The sequence below is a fragment of the Myxine glutinosa genome, chromosome 7, assembly GCF_964187855.1.
Source record: "Myxine glutinosa chromosome 7, kmMyxGlut1.1, whole genome shotgun sequence".
NCBI classification, from domain to species: Eukaryota; Metazoa; Chordata; class Myxini; order Myxiniformes; family Myxinidae; genus Myxine; species Myxine glutinosa.
In genome coordinates this window covers 189,801,145-189,820,490 of record NC_136267.1, presented here as the reverse complement: position 1 = coordinate 189,820,490, position 19,346 = coordinate 189,801,145, and the positions used below count along the sequence as shown (strand labels likewise).

At 43.2% G+C, this 19,346-nt stretch overlaps 1 long non-coding RNA gene across 1 annotated transcript in view; it reads right to left on the bottom strand.

The window, feature by feature from the left end:
* LOC137430688 (uncharacterized) overlaps nucleotides 1-18,350 on the bottom strand; it is a 53,798-nt gene extending 35,448 nt beyond the window's left edge. The window contains exon 1 of the long non-coding RNA XR_010985157.2: nucleotides 18,261-18,350. This is a non-coding gene — a long non-coding RNA (uncharacterized LOC137430688). The remainder of the gene's footprint in view (nucleotides 1-18,260) is intronic.
* Nucleotides 18,351-19,346: the final 996 nt, after the last annotated feature.

The following is a 19,346-nucleotide window of genomic DNA, read 5'->3' as shown; positions in this document are numbered from 1 at the left end:
GATGGCCGCCACAATGTATGTCTGAACCTTGTGAGCGAAATATTTTGAAAAATAAGCGAAGTACCAACTTCTAATCTGGTGTGTGGGTGTATCTCGGCACAAGGAAGAACGCCATTGAAAATTGGTTCGCCACGTCAAAATCCAAGATGGCCGCCAACATATATATGTCTGAACCTTGTGAGCGAAATATCTTGAAAAATAAGCGAAGTACCAACTTCTAATTTTGTGTGTGTGTGTATCTAGGCATAAGGAAGAACACTATTGAAAATTGGGTCGCCATGTCAAAATCCATGATCGCCGCCACCATATATATGTCTGAACCTTGTGAGCGAAATATCATATCATAGCATGTTTTCTGCGTCTTCCACTTTGTCAACTCACATCACTTCCCCGACGGAGGACCTACGGTTGATGTAATCATGATTAGAAGGTGTGTATGTACTAAGCATGTGTTGATGTAATCATGATTAGAAGGTGTGTATGTACTAAGCATGGGTTGATGTAATCGTGATTAGAAGGTGTGTATGTACTAAGCATGGGTTGATGTAATCATGATTAGAAGGTGTGTATGTACTAAGCATGGGTGGATGTATTCATGCTTAGAAGGTGTATATGTACTAAGTATGGGTTGATGTAATCATGATTACAAGGTGTGTATGTACTAAGAATGGGTTGATGTAATCGTGATTAGAAGGTGTGTATGTACTAAGCATGGGTGGCTGTATTCATGATTAGAAGGTGTGTATGTACTAAGCATGGGTTGATTTAATCATGATTAGAAGGTGTGTATGTACTAAGCATGGGTTGATGTATTCATGATTAGAAGGTGTGTATGTACAAAGCATGGGTTGATGTAATCATGATTAGAAGGTGTGTATGTACTAAGCATGGGTTGATGTAATCATGATTAGAAGGTGTGTATGGACTAAGCATGGGTTGATGTAATCATGATTAGAAGGTGTGTATGTACTAAGCATGGGTTGATGTAATCATGATTAGAAGGTGTGTATGTACTAAGCATGGGTTGATGTAATCATGATTAGAAGGTGTGTATGTACGAAGCATTGGTTGATGTAATCACGATTAGAAGGTGTGTATGTACGAAGTGTGGGTTGATGTAATCATGATTAGAAGGTGTATATGTACGAAGTGTGGGTTGATGTAATCATGATTAGAAGGTGTGTATGTACGAAGCGTGGGTTGATGTAATCATGATTAGAAGGTGTGTATGTACTAAGCATGGGTTGATGTAATCGTGATTAGAAGGTGTGTATGTACTAAGCATGGGTTGATGTAATCATGATTAGAAGGTGTGTATGTACTCAGCATGGGTGGATGTATTCATGATTAGAAGGTGTATATGTACTAAGTATGGGTTGATGTAATCATGATTAGAAGGTGTGTATGTACTAAGCATGGGTTGATGTAATCGTGATTAGAAGGTGTGTATGTACTAAGCATGGGTTGATGTAATCATGATTAGAAGGTGTGTATGTACTAAGCATGGGTTGATGTAATCATGATTAGAAGGTGTATATGTACTAGGTATGGGTTGATGTAATCATGATTAGAAGGTGTGTATGTGCTAAGCATGGGTTGATGTAATCATGATTAGAAGGTGTACATGTACTAAGCATGGGTTGATGTAATCATCATTAGAAGGTGTGTATGTACTAAGCATGGGTTGATGTAATCATCATTAGAAGGTGTGTATGTACTAAGCATGGGTTGATGGAATCGTGATTAGAAGGTGTGTATGTGCTAAGCATGGGTTGATGTAATCATCATTCGAAGGTGTGTATGTACTAAGCATGGGTTGATGTAAGCATGATTAGAAGGTGTGTATGTGCTAAGCATGGGTTGATGTAATCATCATTAGAAGGTGTGTATGTACTAAGCATGGGTTGATGTAATCATCATTAGAAGGTGTACATGTAGTTAGCATGGGTTGATGTAATCATCATTAGAAGGTGTGTATGTACTAAGCATGGGTTGATGTAATCATGATTAGAAGGTGTGTATGTTCTAAGCACGGGTTGATGTAATCATGATTAGAAGGTGTATATGTACGAAGCATGGGTTGATGTAATCATGATTAGAAGGTGTGTATGTGCTAAACATGGGTTGATGTAATCATGATTAGAAGATGTGTATGTACTAAGCATGGGTTGATGTAATCATGATTAGAAGGTGTGTATGTGCTGAGCATGGGTTGATGTAATCATGATTAGAAGGTGTGTATGTACTAAGCATGGGTTGATGTAATCATGATTAGAAGGTGTGTATGTACTCAGCATGGGTTGATGTAAACATGATTAGAAGGTGTATGTGTACCAAGCATGGGTTGATGTAATCATGATTAGAAGGTGTGCATGTGCTGAGCATGGGTGGATGTAAACATGATTAGAAGGTGTATGTGTACCAAGCATGGGTTGATGTAATCATGATTAGAAGGTGTGTATGTACTCAGCATGGGTTGATGTAAACATGATTAGAAGGTGTATGTGTACCAAGCATGGGTTGATGTAATCATGATTAGAAGGTGTGTATGTACTCAGCATGGGTTGATGTAAACATGATTAGAAGGTGTATGTGTACCAAGCATGGGTTGATGTAATCATGATTAGAAGGTGTGTATGTACTAAGCATGGGTTGATGTAATCATGATTAGAAGGTGTGTATGTACTCAGCATGGGTTGATGTAAACATGATTAGAAGGTGTATGTGTACCAAGCATGGGTTGATGTAAACATGATTAGAAGGTGTGTATGTACCAAGCATGCGTTGATGTAATTATGATTAGAAGGTGTGTATGTACCAAGCATGGGCTGATGTAATCATGATGAGAAGGTGTGTATGTACCAAGCATGCGTTGATGTAATTATGATTAGAAGGTGTGTATGTACTAAGCATGGGTTGATGTAATCATGATTAGAAGGTGTGTATGTACTAAGCATGGGTTGATGTAATCATGATTAGAAGGTGTGTATGTACTAAGCATGGGTTGATGTAATCATGATTAGAAGGTGTGTATGTACTCAGCATGGGTGGATGTAATCGTGATTAGAAGGTGTGTATGTACTAAGCATGAGTTGATGTAATCATGATTAGAAGGTGTGTATGTACCAAGCATGGGTTGATGTAATCATGATTAGAAGGTGTATATGTACTAAGCATGGGTTGATGTAATCATGATTAGAAGGTGTATATGTACTAAGCATGGGTTGATGTAATCATGATTAGAAGGTGTGTATGTACTAAGCATGGGTTGATGTAATCATGATTAGAAGTTGTGTATGTACTAAGCATGGGTTGATGTAATCATGATTAGAAGGTGTGTATGTACTAAGCATGGGTTGATGTAATCATGATTAGAAGGTGTGTATGTACTAAGCATGGGTTGATGTAATCATGATTAGAAGGTGTGTATGTACTAAGCATGGGTTGATGTAATCATGATTAGAAGGTGTGTATGTACCAAGCATGGGTTGATGTGATCGTGATTAGAAGGTGGGTATGTACTAAGCATGGGTTGATGTAATCATGATTAGAAGGTGTATATGTACGAAGCATGGGTTGATGTAATCATGATTAGCATGTGTGTATGTACCAAGCATGGGTTGATGTAATCATGATGAGAAGGTGTGTATGTACCAAGCATGGGTTGATGTAATTATGATTAGAATGTGTGTATGTACCAAGCATGGGTTGATGTAATCATGATTAGAAGGTGTGTATGTACCAAGCATGGGTTGATGTAATCATGATGAGAAGGTGTGTATGTACCAAGCATGGGTTGATGTAATTATGATTAGAATGTGTGTATGTACCAAGCATGGGTTGATGTAATCATGATTAGAATGTGTGTATGTACCAAGCATGGGTTGATGTAATCATGATGAGAAGGTGTGAATGTACCAAGCATGGGTTGATGTAATTATGATTAGAAGGTGTGTATGTACCAAGCATGGGCTGATGTAATCATGATGAGAAGGTGTGTATGTACCAAGCATGCGTTGATGTAATTATGATTAGAAGGTGTGTATGTACCAAGCATGGGCTGATGTAATCATGATGAGAAGGTGTGTATGTACCAAGCATGCGTTGATGTAATTATGATTAGAAGGTGTGTATGTACTAAGCATGGGTTTGATGTAATCATCATTAGAAGGTGTGTATGTACTAAGCATGGGTTGATGTAATCATGATTAGAAGGTGTACATGTACTAAGCATGGGTTGATGTAATCATGATTAGAAGGTGTGCATGTACTAAGCATGGGTTGATGTTATCATGATGAGAAGGTGTGTATGTACTAAGCATGGGTTGATGTAATCATGATTAGAAGGTGTGTATGTACTAAGCATGGGTTGATGTAATCATGATTAGAAGGTGTGTATGCACTAAGCATGGGTTGATGTATTCATGATTAGAAGGTGTATATGTACTAAGCATGGGTTGATGTAATCATGATTAGAAGGTGTGTATGTACTAAGCATGGGTTGATGTAATCATGATTAGAAGGTGTGCATGTACTAAGCATGGGTTGATGTAATCATGATTAGAAGGTGTGTATGTGCTAAGCATGGGTTGATGTAATCATGATTAGAAGATGTGTATGTACTAAGCATGGGTTGATGTAATCATGATTAGAAGGTGTGTATGTGCTGAGCATGGGTTGATGTAATCATGATTAGAAGGTGTGTATGTACTAAGCATGGGTTGATGTAATCATGATTAGAAGGTGTGTATGTACTCAGCATGGGTTGATGTAATCATGATTAGAAGGTGTATGTGTACCAAGCATGGGTTGATGTAATCATGATTAGAAGGTGTGTATGTGCTGAGCATGGGTTGATGTAATCATGATTAGAAGGTGTGTATGTACTAAGCATGGGTGATGTAATCATGATTAGAAGGTGTGTATGTACTCAGCATGGGTGGATGTAATCGTGATTAGAAGGTGTGTATGTACAAAGCATGAGTTGATGTAATCATGATTAGAAGGTGTGTATGTACCAAGCATGGGTTGATGTAATCATGATTAGAAGGTGTATATGTACTAAGCATGGGTTGATGTAATCATGATTAGAAGGTGTATATGTACTAAGCATGGGTTGATGTAATCATGATTAGAAGGTGTGTATGTACTAAGCATGGGTTGATGTAATCATGATTAGAAGGTGTGTATGTACTAAGCATGGGTTGATGTAATCATGATTAGAAGGTGTGTATGTGCTGAGCATGGGTTGATGTAATCATGATTAGAAGGTGTGTATGTACTAAGCATGGGTTGATGTAATCATGATTAGAAGGTGTGTATGTACTCAGCATGGGTTGATGTAATCATGATTAGAAGGTGTACATGTACTAAGCATGGGTTGATGTAATCATCATTAGAAGGTGTGTTTGTACTAAGCATCGGTTGATGTAATCATGATTAGAAGGTGTGTATGTACTAAGCATGGGTTGATGTAATCATGATTAGAAGGTGTGTATGTGCTAAGCATGGGTTGATGTAATCATGATTAGAAGGTGTGTATGTACTAAGCATGGGTTGATGTAATCATGATTAGAAGGTGTGTATGTACTAAGCATGCGTTGATGTAATCATGATTAGAAGGTGGATATGTGCTAAGCATGGGTTGATGTAATCATGATTAGAAGGTGTGTATGTACTAAGCATGGGTTGATGTATTCATGATTAGAAGGTGTGTATGTGCTAAGCATGGGTTGATGTAATCATGATTAGAAGGTGTGTATGTACTAAGCATGGGTTGATGTATTCATGATTAGAAGGTGTATATGTGCTAAGCATGGGTTGATGTAATCGTGATTAGAAGGTGTGTATGTACTAAGCATGGGTTGATGTAATCATGATTAGAAGGTTTGTATGTGCTAAGCATGGGTTGATGTAATCATGATTAGAAGGTGTGTATGTACTAAGCATGGGTTGATGTAATCATGATTAGAAGGTGTATATGTACTAAGCATGGGTTGATGTAATCATGATTAGAAGGTGTATATGTACTAAGCATGGGTTGATGTAATCATGATTAGAAGGTGTGTATGTACTAAGCATGGGTTGATGTAATCATGATTAGAAGGTGTGTATGTACTAAGCATGGGTTGATGTAATCATGATTAGAAGGTGTGTATGTGCTGAGCATGGGTTGATGTAATCATGATTAGAAGGTGTGTATGTACTAAGCATGGGTTGATGTAATCATGATTAGAAGGTGTGTATGTACTCAGCATGGGTTGATGTAATCATGATTAGAAGGTGTACATGTACTAAGCATGGGTTGATGTAATCATGATTAGAAGGTGTGTTTGTACTAAGCATCGGTTGATGTAATCATGATTAGAAGGTGTGTATGTACTAACCATGGGTTGATGTAATCATGATTAGAAGGTGTGTATGTGCTAAGCATGGGTTGATGTAATCATGATTAGAAGGTGTGTATGTACTAAGCATGGGTTGATGTAATCATGATTAGAAGGTGTGTATGTACTAAGCATGCGTTGATGTAATCATGATTAGAAGGTGGATATGTATGAAGCATGGGTTGATGTAATCATGATTAGAAGGTGTGTATGTACTAAGCATGGGTTGATGTAATCATGATTAGAAGGTGTGTATGTTCTAAGCATGGGTTGATGTAATCATGATTAGAAGGTGTGTATGTACTAAGCATGGGTTGATGTATTCATGATTAGAAGGTGTATATGTGCTAAGCATGGGTTGATGTAATCGTGATTAGAAGGTGTGTATGTACTAAGCATGGGTTGATGTAATCATGATTAGAAGGTTTGTATGTGCTAAGCATGGGTTGATGTAATCGTGATTAGAAGGTGTGTATGTACTAAGCATGGGTTGATGTAATCATGATTAGAAGGTGTATATGTACTAAGCATGGGTTGATATAATCATGATTAGAAGGTGTGTATGTACTAAGCATGGGTTGATGTAATCATGATTAGAAGGTGTGTATGTGCTAAGCATGGGTTGATGTCATCATGATTAGAAGGTGTGTATGTACTAAGCATGGGTTGATGTAATCATGATTAGAAGGTGTATATGTACTAAGCATGGGTTGATGTAATCATGATTAGAAGGTGTGTATGTACTAAGCATGGGTTGATGTGATCATGATTAGAAGGTGTGTATGTACTAAGCATGGGTTGATGTAATCATGATTAGAAGGTGTGTATGTGCTAAGCATGGGTTGATGTAATCATGATTAGAAGGTGTGTATGTACAAAGCATGGGTTGATGTAATCATGATTAGAAGGTGTGTATGTACTAAGCATGGGTTGATGTAATCATGATTAGAAGGTATATCTGTATATGTACTAAGTATGGGTTGATGTAATCATGATTAGAAGGTGTGTATGTACTAAGCATGGGTTGATGTAATCATGATTAGAAGGTGTACATGTACTAAGCATGGGTTGATGTCATCATGATTAGAAGGTGTGTATGTACTAAGCATGGGTTGATGTAATCATGATTAGAAGGTGTGTATGTACTAAGCATGGGTTGATGTAATCATGATTAGAAGGTGTGTATGTACTAAGCATGGGTTGATGTAATCATGATTAGAAGGTGTGTATGTACTAAGTATGGGTTGATGTAATCATGATTAGAAGGTGTGTATGTCCTAAGCATGGGTTGATGTAATCATGATTAGAAGGTGTACATGTAGTAAGCATGGGTTGATGTAATCATGATTAGAAGGTGTGTATGTACTAAGCATGGGTTGATGTAATCATGATTAGAAGGTGTGTATGTGCTAAGCATGGGTTGATGTAATCATGATTAGAAGGTGTACATGTACTAAGCATGGGTTGATGTAATCATGATTAGAAGGTGTGTATGTACTAAGCATGGGTTGATGTAATCATGATTAGAAGGTGTGTATGTACTAAGCATGGGTTGATGTAATCATGATTAGAAGGTGTTTATGTACTAAGCATGGGTTGATGTAATCATGATTAGAAGGTGTGTATGTACTAAGCATGGGTTGATGTAATCATGATTAGAAGGTGTGTATGTACTAAGCATGGGCTGATGTAATCATGATTAGAAGGTGTGTATGTACTAAGCATGGGTTGATGTAATCATGATTAGAAGGTGTGTATGTACTAAGCATGTGTTGATGTGAACACACTCAAAATTGGCTCTTTTCTCATTTTATGATACGTGGTGGTTTCCAGATTTTCAGATTCGCTTGGGAATTTATGAAGTGTTCTCTCGTGGCAGATTAAAGGATTATAATCCTTTATAATTTTCATAATTATGATGGACATCAAGGTGAAACCTTTTAGTGGAGCTTTTCAGGAGCTAACATAGCAGAGAGAAGAAAAAATAAATAGAATCAACAATTAATTTCGTTTTCAGAAGATAATCTCTCCAAAATGGAATCGGATTAAAGATGCCGTAATGAGAAGGAGATGCATGTGTTTGTGCAGTGAGAGTATGGATGTGATGCAGAGGAAAATACAGAATTAAGGTCCATTTCGGAATATGTTTTTCATATTTCACATCATTCTTGTTTTTCTAGTTTCAGCAATTTCAAATGAATTCATACAAACAAGTAATGGCTTTGAGATAATGACCTTTATATAAACGTTCAGGTAACATAACTCAGTGAATGAAAACAAAGTTTCTTTCTCATCTTTTTACATTTCAAAATCTGTATATTCTGCTTTATATTGTGATTTATATTTTGGTTTTCGACGTAAACAAGTAAATCCTCTTGGATTGCGCTGAGGTTCGGGCATGGAATTTCTAGGAGGAAGTATAATTTGTATGCAATGAAAGTACATGTAATATGGGATCGAGTAAGATCGAGTAAGCTTCACCAGTGCGCGTGCGCGAATTTACGTCACGTCGGCAGCGAGAAGGCGTTCCCCAACACGAACCAATCAGGAACTGCCACGCCCACTTATATGATCTCAGAATTCCTGTGACAGGAATTAGCGTTACACTGGCTGGAAGTCAATCGCTAGAGGCGCTTCCTCAGCGCCAATCACCAGTGCGCGTGCGCGAATTTACGTCACGTCGGCAGCGAGAAGGCGTTCCCCAACACGAACCAATCAGGAACTGCCACGCCCACTTATATGATCTCAGAATTCCTGTGACAGGAATTAGCGTTACACTGGCTGGAAGTCATTCGCTAGAGGCGCTTCCTCAGCGCCAATCACCAGTGCGCGTGCGCGAATTTACGTCACGTCGGCAGCGAGAAGGCGTTCCCCAACACGAACCAATCAGGAACTGCCACGCCCACTTATATGATCTCAGAATTCCTGTGACAGGAATTAGCGTTACACTGGCTGGAAGTCAATCGCTAGAGGCGCTTCCTCAGCGCCAATAATTTGTAAGGTTCTTTGAGTAATTCAAATCAAGTGTTCAATTCAATTAAAGTAATTAATTTCAAACACACATAATTCAAGCGCAGCTGATAAGCTGAAAAAGTCCAACACCATCGTTTGGTAATTGTAGTTCATGTCTGGAGCTCTTCGGAAGGTGGTTGTGGCAGTACAAGGTGCTGCACCTCATCTCTCTTGTTCTGCAATGGACCCGCGAGCCTTCAAACAGTGTCACTATAACAAGGTATAGTAAGAGAGGCAACTTAAGAGGAAGTAGCCAGCAAGACCAAGGGGCCTAATCCCCCCTTGGTAGGGGGTAAAGGAGGGCGGCATAGAACCACAACAATTGGTGTCGGGGAGTGGGATTGGACCCGGAGTGCACTTCATGCACTTGGAATTGTGAGTGGACGAAAGTTATTTTTTAAAATCAAAATTTTAAATTCGTGCCATGGCTAGCCAAGACGGTCGAACGCCGGGGGGGGGGGGGGGGGGGTAGAAGATGAGGTAGACGAGGAGGAATTAATGAACTAGGACCCACGGGAAGAATTGGGAGAAGAGGCAGACATTGATGAGGGGAAGGCAGTAGGGGAAGAAACTGGCGGCGCCTCGCACATGGCGGCGGAAGCCGAGCCCGCGATGCCTGGGTACATGCGATTATTTATGGTCCAAATAATGGCAAAAATAGACACCCAAAAGGACGATATGAAAGCTCAGGGTGAGCGATTGGAAAACAAAATGGACGCCCAGAGTGACAAATCCACCCGGGAAAGGAAGGAATTGGGGGACAAATACATCTGCGGAATAAAAGAAATGGGGGAGGACATTGGGCGCAGGTTGAGCAAGGAGGTCGCATTGGGACACGACGAGGTAACGCGATGTGAGGAACGCTTGGAGAGCGAGCTTGGGCAGAGTGCAGCCAAGTTGACAGAGGGGATAGAAATCACGAATCGGTGTGTAAAAGAGCCAACAGCCGCCGAATTGGACAGAAAAATTTTATGCACGCCGGCGGTCGTCGAGGGAATAATTAAAATAAAAGAAATTATTATAGTTGAAATTGGGGCCGAAGAGACGGCAGAGGAAGTAAATGTATCACGGGAAGTAGAAATGGAATGCACACAAAGTTCGTGTTTGCACCGTGATGTCGAGCTTGCTAACCCCAATAAAGGTTTGCAGGTGCTGTTGCTGGAGAAGAAGGTCCCCAAGGTGAGTAGGGGTGTGTATGGCGCGAAAGTGTTCGGCGGGAAAATATTTTTGGCGCGCTTGGGATCAAGACGAAGCCTGGGCAGTCGTGGAAGGGCCATTGCGCGGTGTACGAGGGTGAATGGCGCGCGTGTGCGAGAAAAGTGTGCACCGGAGCGCGAGTATATGACGGAATGTGCATGAGAAGGGTGTATGCAAAAAGAGTGTGCGATGGCCGAGGAGATTGAGAGAGAATGCACACCAGAGCGTGTTGTAGAGAGTGTGCAGGAGTGCACACCAGAGCATGTTATTGGGTGTGTACCAGGAGAGTGCACACCCGTGGACGTTACCGAGTACGTAACGAGAGAGTGTGTGCGATTGGCGATTGTGTTACGGAGTGTTTAACAGAAAAGTGTGCAGTAAAGGAGTGTGTGGAGGAAGCGTGTGTAATGGAGTGTGTGAGGGGTGTGAGTGCACCTGGGTGGTGTGCACCTGAGTGTGTAAGGGAAGAGTGTGCACAGGAGAGTGCAGTAACGGAGTGTATGGGAGGCACAGGGACGCCTTGGTGTGCGAGTGTGGAGGGTGTCACGTGTGGTGAGAACGCAGCTCAAGCATTGGCACAGACCAGGGTAGCGGTTAGCGCGACGGATAGCCGACGTGAGCCCTCGGTGAGTTGTGCACTGCGGGGATCAGTTGGGATCGATGCCGCATCAGTTTCACAAGGACCGCTGTGCACGATTCGTGCCGGCCCCCGCCCCTGTATGGTTGGTGCCGCGCCATGGCGGGAAAGGCGATCGGCAAGGTTCAAGGGGAGGTAGGAGTGTTTGGAGCTGCGCCCCCTGGCGGGTGTGATGCTCCGACCGTGGGCGGTTGGGGCCATCGTGCGTGGGACCGCGAGGCCCCGCATAGGGATGGGCCTCTGCACCTTGGCCCATCAATGCCTCCTCCCCTGAATTGAAAATGCCGGACAGACCCAAGCAACAGTAGACAAACCACCCGCACGGATCGCTCGGCTTTGCGAAGCCGAGCTGTGATGACGATGTATTTCCGCACGGAGAGGCTCAAGTGTAGTGGACGAATAGCAATAGTGTTGGGGAATGGTACCCGGCGTGGAGGAAGGGTAGTTTTACCATTCCTCACTCCGGACTCATGAGCATTAGATTAGGGGGATGGCAGTGACATGTACATGGAGGGACCAGCGATGGTTACCTCCATGGGGCACCAAAGCTAGCCGAGGGTGGGCTAGGATAATTGTTAGGGAATCAGCAGACAGTAGGGACAAGATATAAGTAGTGACATTGTACTATATAGTGGGGACGTAGAGAGTTTAGGTGGTTGATAATGACGAAGGGTGTGCTTAGTGTAATGGGATTTTTTTTTTTTTTTTTTTTGTATGCAGAGTCGAGGCTCGTGAAAGAGCTAACATTTATCAAACAAACAAATCAAACAAACAAGCAAACAAAGTATATAAAAAGGGGAGTGGTCGACAAGATGGGGAGAGAAGGGGAGGAAGCACACAAACACAACATTTGAGGGCAGGGACATCGGGAGATGTGTGGGAGGCAGAGGGCCTGGGGGGAGGCAGGATAGGTATAAAACGGCAGGACACCAAGGACTTCCAGGAAAGAAGACAAAAGTCACCTCAAAAAAGTGGATTTGGGGTGAAATTAGCGGGGGTAGAAAAGATCAAGGTTTTGGATTGGGGAAGATAAGAGATGGTGGTGAACAGCCGTTTTAAAAATCTGGAGGGAGGAGTGGGATTGAAGAGAGTGAGGGAGTTTGTTCCAGAGGTGGGAGAAAAGAGGAATGAAGGAGTGAAGGTGAGCAGAGAGTCCTGATTTTGGCAGTTTAACCACAAGAGGGTTGCAGGCAGATCTTGTGCGACCTGCAGGAATATTTGGGGGACAGAGCCCAGAGAGAGCTGTGGGAGCAAGGCCGGAGAGGAGTCGGTAGAAGACGGAAAGACCACCAACCTGCCTGTGGTGAGTAAGTGAAAGGCCCTCGGAGATAGCGTCATCGCGGGAGATTCCAATGATTCTGATCGCTTTGGTTTCAACAGCGTGAAGACGAGCTAGGTGTGAGGCAGGAGCACCAGCCCAGAGGGGAGAGCAGTATTCCATTGAGCTGCGGATGAAAGCCTTGTATGTGGTGAGGAGCTCAGGTGTGCCAAGGAAGGACTTCGCACGACGGAGGATGCCCAGTCGGCGACTGGCTTTGGAGGCCAGCTTGGAAATGTGGTTTTCCCAGGAAAGATCATGGCAGATAGTGAGACCCAAAAGCTTGAGTGACAGAACTTCTTGGAGAGGATTATTCAGAAAGTAGATGGGAGGGTTGTCCAGTCGGTAACGGGGAGGCACAAGTGTTAGGGGAAAATCAGTTAGTTAGATGGTGCTGTGTGTGTGAGGAATTGTATGGAGATAAATGGAATTGTGTTGTGTTTGAGGAAAAAAAAAGTGTGTGGCCACAAAAGGCGTGTGAGACGAAAGGTGTGCGAGATAAATGGGCATGAGAAAATTTGGTGTGGAATGCTTGGTGTGAAATAGAAGGTCTGGAATGCATGGTGTGAAGGAATGAATGGGGGGAGATGGACCCATTCCTGAATACCCGGGTTGGGTAGTTTAAAGCCAGGTAGAGGGCTTAGGTAAATTGTTTGGATATTGACACCTGTGGTGTGAGTAGTGGCAATGAAGTGCTTTGGTTGGGTGCATGAGTCAGTGAAATGGCTGGGCATGTGGCTTAATTGGTGCGTATGGTTATTGGGGCACTCCGCCACTGGTAGTTTGTCGGCCAGGTGAGGCCGCAGGTATGCTCTGGGAGCCAGTTAGGGTAGTGTGAGTTGTTCAGTGGGGCCCGAGGATCCAAAGGAAGGACCCGGGTAGCCCAATGCCAAGGAGGGCATCAGAGGGGTAAAGTGCCAGGAAGGGGCCTTCCCCAGTTTAGGTAGTCGCAGGAGCAGGTATCCTCGGGTGGCGACTTCAGTGGCGGAGGTGCGCAGGTAGGTAGACCTGCTAGTGGAGCCACACGACCCAGCTCCGAAATTGTGCAAGGACACAGTAAGAAAAATTGGGGAGTGAGACCCAAATTAATGGGCACCGCAGAGTGGTCAATGGGGAATTCGGTTTTTAGAACCACATAGTTTAAAGAGGCCAATTGGCAGGGTACGGCCCTGGGTAGTTTAAGAGTTAATATTACTAGAGTAGTTAGGATGAGAGAAATTCCCTTCGCGCCATCCACATCCATTCACCAAGGAGAACGAAGCTCCGCACCAGTACCAAGTAACCTGTTGAGTGAGTAAGACGCATCATGACGTAATGGGACATTGTGTTTGTTCCATTCCTTCATTCCTGGGAGGGATTGGGAAAAGAATTTGGAGTAGAGGGGGATATGGGAAACAGGATGTAGAGACGAATTTGAATTTGTAAATACAGCGAAGGGCAAGGGTAGTGTACGCTGACGTTGGGGGGGGGGGGCACGGACGATTAGGGAAGAGCTTGCTCTGCTCACTCTACCGCGCCCCTCATGCTGCATTACCTTGTATTGCTGTGTACCTCTGTGCCCTTTCCGCTTTGCTGGTGGTGCTGTGTCTCTCCCCCCACCCCAGGACCATTTTGGAGGTGGAACTGTGCAGCCGCACCTGTGCAGCACCCCTGCTGCACTTTGCTACATCTTTGCAGCTGAACTGTGTGGCACTTTGCTGCCGTATCCTTTGTTGTAACTTTGCTGCACATGTGCAGCACCCTGCTGCCACAGACACTTTGCTGCACATTATCACATTACACTTATGGACCCCAAGTTTTGTGGCCTTACACTTCTGCTGTGCAGCACTTTGCTGCAAACTCACCTTGCATCTTGACCACTTGACCATCGGACCACTTGTTTCGAGTGGCATCAATGTCACGCAGTCGGACCACATAGGGTTGGCCCTGCTGGCAAAATAAAAACGAACACACTTGTTGTGCTTTTTTTTTTTTGTGTGCTAGGGCCGAGAAGAGTGCAAGTTTATTAAGCCCCGAAGAGCAGGAATGGCCTGTATGCTGGTCCTGGGGATTACCAGTTCAATATGTGCACATTGAAGATGGAAGATGCCAGACACCAACAGCAAATGAAATGTGATTTTTGAATGTGTATTTGTGCTTTTCTGTGCTTTCTCTCCCCTCCAACTTCTTTCCAAAAAGGACAGGTCCTGGGTCATACAATTGTAAATAAGGTTAGTTTTTGTGCTTGTATATAAAAATGCTGCCCACCGGCTTTATGTTTTGTTTGAAAATAATTCCGCAATTCGGTTAATTGTGGGCGTGAGTCTGTCAGGTAGCTACTCAATGCAGTAGGTGGGACATATTTAGTGTTGTAAAACTGTCGCACACACGGGTTAGAATAAATGTTAGGGGGAACCACATATGTACGTATAGATCGTACGATCATAGTAGTATGTCACGCGTAATTAAAAGTTAGTCCCAAATCTTTCTCAAAACCGGTCGTTCCAGGTTTTGTAGGTTCGACTCGGGGATGAGTCTGACGAGGGAGGGGGCAGTGTTGCGGTTTTGAGTTTGTACAGTGAGTCTAATAAAGGTTAAAATTTGCCCCTCATAGTTAGTCACACAAGCAACATGTAGCCTCGTGATAGTATAGTTATGTCTTAGTATTTGTGAGCTTAGTTCCTTTCCATTTGTTAGTTCTGCGTTGAGTAGAGCCAAGAGAATAGGCCCTACTGTCATCGACAATCCCGCGTCTGTAGCCTCATGCCCTTTTGCGCCAATATTGGTTCATTTTGGGCGAGTTAACACGAGGCAGGCTCGGAAGGTCAGGAGGACTGAGGCGGAGCGGCAGAAGGGCTGACGGTAAGCAGGAGCCGCCAATCAGAGCTCAGAGGTGGGGGCGGCGGCGTGGCATCACAGGGCGTGGTGAGAGGGTTTGAGAGAGATCCAGAAGGATCGGGTGGCGTAGCTATAAAACCCGCTGCAGCCCTCGTAAGGACTCGCATTGAAAAGGGTTAGTAAAAGGACTGAAGCGGATGACTGCTGCCTGATAGGATTTGCAGCAAAAGGACTCACGTGAAAGGGATTGATGAGAACAAAAGGACTAGCGGCAGTTGATGAACTATAGGACTCTCGCAGATGAACAAAGGAGCTCGCGCGCACTAACCAGCTCAGAGGATCGAGGAAGAGGAGTTGGCAGAATCAGCGAGCTGTACAGACACGCGTACGCAGCCAGACGCACATGAACTGATATACAGCGCATTTAAGTCGCGTGAGTGAGAACGGGTGAGTAATCACCAGCCGCGCTGAAAGTGCCGCCCTTTGCCGTTCAACCTCGGTATCTGCCTTGTTCGGGAGACGCGCTACGAGTTCCTGCCATCACCTGCCACCATCTTCGCGGGACGTGCGGGGACCGTGGAGAGCCGGACGGGGACCGTCTCTGGGTGACCACATCGACGCGTTGGGGAACATCTACCCATCTGCAATTCCCTGTGTGAGTGTGAGACGGGCCCGTTGTCCAAGGGATAAGTTAAGATTGTCTAAGTTTGCTCTGTGTCTCTGCGACCCTGATCATTGTACAAACGTGTGGGAATAATTAAACCAGTGTTCTTCCTTTTCCTGATTCGATCGTTCCTGTGATTTCCTCATTGACTAAGCGTGGCACGAGTACAGCCGCTCTAATCGGGTTCCAACATCTAGTTAACTGCGCGGACCACGTGTACGCAATCCGCTTGGCGTACTCACAACACACGTGGTTCGTGCGAGGCTTGCTACCTCGTTTCCGTGCCGGCGCGGGTACTTAGGTACGAGCGAGAATTGGTCCCGAAAACCTACTTCGCGCTCGCCCGGGAATGGCGTTTCAAGTCTTGGTTCTGCCAAGCCCAGCAAGACCAAGGGCCTAATCCCCCCTTGGTAGGGGGTAAAGGAGGGAGGCGTAGAACCACAACAATATATATATATATATATATATATATATATATATATATATATATATATATATGTATATATATATATATATATAATATATAGGACTCTCGCAGAGATGCACTCATGGGAGATGGGAGATGTGTGAGATGGGAGATGTGTGCACTCATGGGAGATGTGTGAGTGTGTATATATATATATTATATATACTAGGGCATTGCCCGTACTATATCTATATCTAAAATTATATCCCCCCCCCTCTATTTACATGAAATGGTTTGGTCCAAAGCGAACGGCTTGCGAGTACGGTGACAATCCCCCCCCTCTATTTACATGCAATGGTTTGGTCCAAAGCGAACGGCTTCCGGAGTTTGGTAAAGAAATCGCCATCGCGTGCACAAACGCGCAGGAAAGCGAATGAATCGCAAATTCGGTTTTATCTATCTATAATTCCAGTAATCTCTGTCTGTACGTTTGTTTGTCTGTGACCGCTGTTTCTCGACAACCACGGGTCCGATATACTTTTAACTTGCCAGGTATATTGCTGGGGACCCGAGGATGTGCCTTTTCAAGGTTTCATATTAATCGGACAATTACTTACCGAGCTATGTCCAAAAAACGATTCAACCAATCAGAGAGCAGCGAACGATCGCGTGTGCCGAACGTGGCGGGCACACTCTGCCTCGGATGGCACATTTGAGAGCGTATTCATTTATTTCACGTTTGCAAACTATGTTGGCGTTAAACTATGTTTTGCAACTAATAAAAACGAATTTGCGATTCATTCGCTTTCCTGCGCGTTTGTGCACGCGATGGCGATTTCTTTACCAAACTCCGGAAGCCGTTCGCTTTGGACCAAACCATTGCATGTAAATAGAGGGGGGGGATTGTCACCACTCGCAAGCCGTTCGCTTTGGACCAAACCATTTCATGTAAATAGAGGGGGGGGATATAATTTTAGATATAGATATAGTACGGGCATGCCCTAGTTAGTTTTAAAACATAGTTTAACGCCAACATAGTTTGCAAACGTGAAATAAATGAATACGCTCTCAAATGTGCCATCCGAGGCAGAGTGTGTCCTCCACGTTCGGCACACGCGATCGTTCGCTGCTCTCTGATTGGTTGAATCGTTTTTTGGACATAGCTCGGTAAGTAATTGTCCGATTAATATGAAACCTTGAAAAGGCACATCCTCGGGTCCCCAGCAATATACCTGGCAAGTTAAAAGTATATCGGACCCGTGGTTGTCGAGAAACAGCGGTCACAGACAAACAGACGTACAAACGTACAGACGTACAAACGTACAGAGATTACTGGAATTATAGATAGATATACACACTCACACGCACATACACACACATACATACATACACATACACACACATACATACACATACATACATACACACACACACACCACACACACACACACACACACACACACACACACACACACACACACACACACACACACACACACACACACATACATACATACATACATACACACACACACACATACACACACACACATACACATACATACACACATACATACATACGCACATACACACACATCCACATACATACATACATACACACACACACACACACACACACACACACACACACACATACACACACACACACATCAAGCTTTTCTTGTGAACTTCACGTCGATGATAAAAAATATTTTCACCGGTATTGGTAACCTGTTCATTAAGGCAGCAGGACATATAAAGCGATGTAATGTGTATACAAAATATTGTGGGAATAAATACTTTGGATGAATGGATTATCCCACCTGAAGTGGTTGCTCGTGGATGGAAGTTGCGTGGCAATGGCATGGCTCCTTGACTTGTTTGGCACGAACCGAATTTTGGATCAAATTCACGAAGCCCCTCTTATAGCTGCTGGAATATCGTCGTCTGCTTCTTGTCCCAAAGTAACCGATGTTGTGAGCTCGTTCAGCCAGGTATAGCCCAGAGCAGTCGACTGCGATTAGCCAATCCCCCACCTTTGCTACTGCATCACAAGACATGTACACCTGTTGTGGTTACTCTTGCGTTTTTACAGCCTCACCACCACAGGTGCTCTCCTTCATGGACTTTCCCGTTGAGAGAAAGGCGGAGGAAACATTATTTTGCCAAGACAACTGCACTCATGGGAGATGTACATTCAACATTCGTCCTCTGCCACACGGAACCGCAACAACCCTGAACAAGTTTGATCATCAAATTTTTCGCTAATACGAATGAACATTCAAAGCACAAAGTCGACAACAAAATGAAATATTTACAACAACACAAAAGGAAAATGTGAATGCAGTTGCTATGGGTTGAATTGTTTTACTTCCCAGAAGATAAGAATCACTGACACATTATACGTCATAGGCAAATCCCATGGGTTTCTTCAACAAGACAGGTTCCATGAGACTGGAAATCCGAAATCAGAAAGAGGCAAAATGAGGATGTTTTCAGGGAATACAGTGTGCATGAAAAACAACTATTATGGGAATGAAATGACATCACATGTTTATAAACATTAGCTAAGTGAACAAAACTAACACAAGCAAACAAAGGAGCATCAAATGAAATGCATTTGATATTATTGAAACTACAGTACAGTATTATATACACAATGGAAGAAAATTATGCATAATTATCAAATGATATCTCTAATGATCATAGCTGGAGCGAGGGGCGTGCCTCACATTTTAAAAATAGTATTATTATTAAATATCCCAACATGCTACTTCCCATTATTAAGTGATTTCATTGCCCCTGGAAATTCTTTAACCTGAGTCATATCAACATATTTTACGACCTAATCTTACCAACCGGGGTCCTTTCGAACTCCAACTAAAAAACATTCAATTTCACAAAATCTG